A 4,248-nucleotide genomic window follows, 5' to 3' on the forward strand; every position below is an offset into this window, starting at 1 on the left:
CCTAGGTTTTACAGGACCCAGGTTCATGAAGCAGGTCCTGGTCCCAAAGCCTCCTGGAGTCCACAGTGTCCACGCACAGCAGGACTGGGGACAAACTCCGAGGGGAGTCCAGGGCCGATGCAGGAGCAGCGAATGGTAGTGAGAGCAGCAGTAGCAACAAGCATAGCAGTCGGAAGGGCCACGACAGAGAAGGGGACAGAGGTGCAGAGCAGAGTCCAGAGCTGACCTTGTCTCCTCAGCCCAAGGAGCCCGAGCTGGGCTCCCTCGGAGCCTGGCCAGCCAGACTGGGTCCAGGCTCCAGACAGCTACTCTTCACCAGCTTGGAACAGAACAACATGCCCTTACCTGTCGGGAACAAATCTGCTCCCCAATTCTTCTCCCTTTTCTCTGTAGATAAGCTGGGTCAGGTTCGTGCAGGTGCTGACACAGAAGACGTGTGTACTCCCTCCGGAGAGACTCTCTTCAAGTATCCTGGCAGCCCTGTTAGCCTCAGAACTCTCCAAGGCTAGAAGTCTACCACTTTCAGAAGGGGGCTGAAATACTCTGTGATAGCCACACGCCATACAGCTATTACAGCATATTGGCGTTAGACTGAATAGGAAGAGTTTGATAGTATGTTTGGAAGAATGTCTGTACATACACCATATTTGTGAAATGAAGGTGCTGCATGCAATCAGGAAAAGTCCCCCTACCCCTGCAGGTTTGGGTGCACTGTCAATAAAAATGACCGTTGTCACCTGGCAATCTTTGACTCCCTGAATTTGGGGGCTACTCATGTGATATCAGCTAATGAGAGTGCCCTCACAGCCTGGGCTTCTGATGCAAGAGGTACCACACTCGCCATTGCTTTGGAGAAGAGATCTGTCAGAAGGGTATTTTCCATCCCAGAAGGACAGAAAATCTTGGCACTCTGCAGAGGAGTAGAGAGGTGTGTCAGCATCTGCCCTGCATCCAGTAACCCTGCAGCCTGACACCCACCACCTGGCCTGGTGACTTTGGGAACCTGCTTCTGGCCTCCATCATCCATTTGGTCTCTCAAGTAATGGAAATGTTTAACCAACATAGAGCATTAGCCACTGTCTGACTGCCATTTGGTGTTCAGTTCATTTGACACAATTTGGAAGATCCCCTGATGCCTAGTGGGAGTTTCTGATGGATACTTACATACGCACAACACGGGTACTCAGGAAGGAGGGGAGGACACACCGATGAAGCACCATTTCATGCAGGATCGGGAAAGTCTACACGCAAGTGACAGAAGCAGCATCTGTGTTCAAGATCAGTCCGTGTCTGCCTGAACAATGGCTGACAGAGTTCCATCACACGCCTGGAAGCAGGCTCGCCAGGCTTCCTCTTTGGTTGACAGAAGGCAGACGTGCTGCTTGTGTATCATCCTGGACTCTCACTGGCCATTCTCCTGCTTCCACACCGTCGGCCATGCTCATCCTTCGTGGGATGCATTTGGGAAATGTTATCTTTATCCAGAATGGTCCTACAGGGGACTGGAGAGGTTCTGTTCCTGTTTGCTTCCCTAGCACCAGACAGGAAAGATTCAATGTGACAGAATTTTTTGATAGTCATAGATTTAATTTTTATTCCGAAGATTGTCCATGGTACTGTGAATATCTGTTATGTACACTCTGCTGTTTTTCTTTCAAGTATGTAATAAATTCACTGTGTCATTGTCAATTAAAAGAGAGGAGGTGGGGCTTAGCTACAGGGTCAAGTCTTTCATTTGGGGGTTGAACTTAGCTTCATCTGAACCTTCTTTCTCTGTGTCCCAGGGTTCCCCAAACAGTTCCCAGAGTTCTTGATCACTACCGTGGCAGGGCAGACCTAAGTTGCTGAGATGCAGACTGCAGCTTTTTGTAAGGAAAAGTGCCTGTTGGGCAGACCCTGGGTGGCAAACTGGTGGGAGGGCATGAGTGGTGGTCTCTCAGGAGGCCAGGCAGGGCATGCTGTGAGCTGCATCTTTGGAAAGAGCTCTGAAATAGAGGAGAGGGCAAACACATTGGAATAGACTTCAGGAAGCTTCCTGATGAAGACAATCATTCTCATTGAGACGGGCTTCCCTCAGGACATATGGTAAAACTCTGCCCCCAGGGGCTTCAAGCAGAAATGGGAAAACAATTTGTCAGGGATGTGGTCGAGAGGCTTCTAGGTCAGGGACATGTTAGCCCACTGAGTGGCCTCTCCCCTTCAAGTCTGAACTTCTCTGGTTCCATGAGCCTAGGATTCCTGATGACTTCTGTGCCTCATCAGGGATGCAGCTTGACCTATTGGAAAGAGAACTGCATTTGGAGTCACAGCACCCGTGTGGCTTTAACATTATCACTTGTACCAATTGTGGGGAAGTCACTTGATCTCAAATCTTATCATCTGTAAAATGGGGAAACAGCTTTGCCATTCCCTCCCTCTGAAAGCAGGGAGGAGAGGAGTTTGTAAACCACAAAGTGGATCAGCAGCTGTTCTGAAAACCTCGATGTTGTCTTTACTTGTGAACCAAAGAGGACGCTGAACTTCTTAGGGCCTCCTGAAGCCAAGTACAAATGATGTCCCGGAGGTGGGCGGCACAGGAAGCCCCTTCCCTGCTTTGTCCACCACACGCTGCTCCCATAGTTTGCAGGCAGAAAGCAGGGCAGCCAGCCCACTCCCTTTGTCAGCAGGCACACTTCCCTCTCTCTTCCACTCTTCCCTTCTCTCTCTGCCTGTTTCCTACACATCACACAGCTCTGAGCTTCTCCACTGATGCATAGTTCAGATAAAGCCATTTCTCTGGATAGGGCCATGCTCTCTTGATTCCAAGACAAAAGCAAGTGATATAGTCCCTGACCAGGAGGATGGGGTGTGAATTTGGGTCTGCTCAGAGTCTGCAGCTGCCATAAAGAAGGGAGGCTAGAGGGGGAGAAGGTCAGAGGGGAGAGGCTCCAGGGAAGAGCTATCTTGTGCATGAATCATTCAATCGATAGTGTTGAGTAGCATTCTAAGGAATCGGAATTTATGAAGGTCTAGGCACTGTGCATATAAAGGCAATGAAACAATTCTTGACCTCAAGGAGCTTAACCCTAACTCCAGGACTCTTTCCATTCCAGAACATACTTATCTGTAAACTTATCACAGTCTAAAGCCATAGAGTGAGAGCTAGAAGGGCCCACTGAGCAGAGACAGGTAAGGGAGCTGAGACACAGGGCAGGGCACAGCTTGTCTAGACCACAGAGCCACTGTCTGAAGACACATCAAGCCCATCTCTTCCTGACTCCAGGCCCAGGCTCAGTCACCTCAAGGATGCCCCCCCAGCCTTAGCTATCTGCATTGCCAACAGCCTGTAAGATCCGTGGTCAGGGCCACTGAGCACACAGTAGGTAGACAACAAATGTTTGTGTGATTGCATTGGATTGCCATTGTGATCAAGGGTGAGATTCAGATTTTAGGATGGGGATGGTGGTGCTGCAGTAAGGAGTGATGGTGCCTGAAGTGGAGTGAAGGAGCATGGGAATGAACTGGGAAGGCAGAGGGCTGGGGGGAATTCCAAAGAGATAGCAAAGCCTGAAAGTGTGGAGGCAGGGTCTGGGCTGTGGAGGAATGCTTGGACTCCCTGATGAAGGAGGACCAGCGATTCGAGTCCGGTGTTTGCCTGCAGACTCCAGCAGACTCCGAGTATGAGCCCGGCTTTTCCATCAGGAAGGGAAGGGACTTCATCTTCTGGAATCTTATTTTCAGAATGTTTGTCATTGGCCTGGGCCCCTTCTCCTTCTTCCTGGAAGAGTGAAATGGAATAAATAAATTGCCAACAAGGCAGAGTGAGATGGGAGATGGGAGCTGGAGCTGTCATATGGTAATCAGGAGAGGCAGCCACGGGCCCTTCCTCCTCCATTGTGACTGCAGAAGGGAGATGCAAATGTGAGAATCACACTCATCTCTGCTCAGCAATGCTTATTGACGTCCCTCCTCTGCCATCATCTCATGCTAAGAGGGAAGATAATTCAGGCCATTACGGTTACAGCTCTCAGCTCACTGCTCTTTCAAGTGTCTCAGACTCATCGATGTGGGGACTGGGTCCCTCCCACCTCCGGCAGTGGCTGGGCACACGCAGGCACCCGCACGTGCGGGGGGGGGGGCCTCACAGCTGCAGCATCCCCCACCTCCACTATTTTTAGAACATTCTGCTCTCTGTGGAGAAAGGGGGCCATGGCCCGTGCATATCTCAGCTTGTGTAGATGAGGTCAAAGCAAGAGGTCTGGGGGGGCA

The 4,248-nt window shown here is 50.7% G+C and overlaps 1 pseudogene; it reads left to right on the forward strand.

Annotated features, from left to right (window-relative positions):
- Positions 1-239: 239 nt before the first annotated feature.
- Positions 240-1,298, forward strand: LOC138176851 (WD repeat domain phosphoinositide-interacting protein 2 pseudogene; annotated as a pseudogene).
- Positions 1,299-4,248: the final 2,950 nt, after the last annotated feature.

Source organism: Petaurus breviceps, unplaced genomic scaffold (assembly GCF_028583685.1).
Source record: "Petaurus breviceps papuanus isolate PSGF00001 unplaced genomic scaffold, PetGlider_PUasm1.0 90257, whole genome shotgun sequence".
NCBI classification, from domain to species: domain Eukaryota; kingdom Metazoa; phylum Chordata; class Mammalia; order Diprotodontia; family Petauridae; genus Petaurus; species Petaurus breviceps.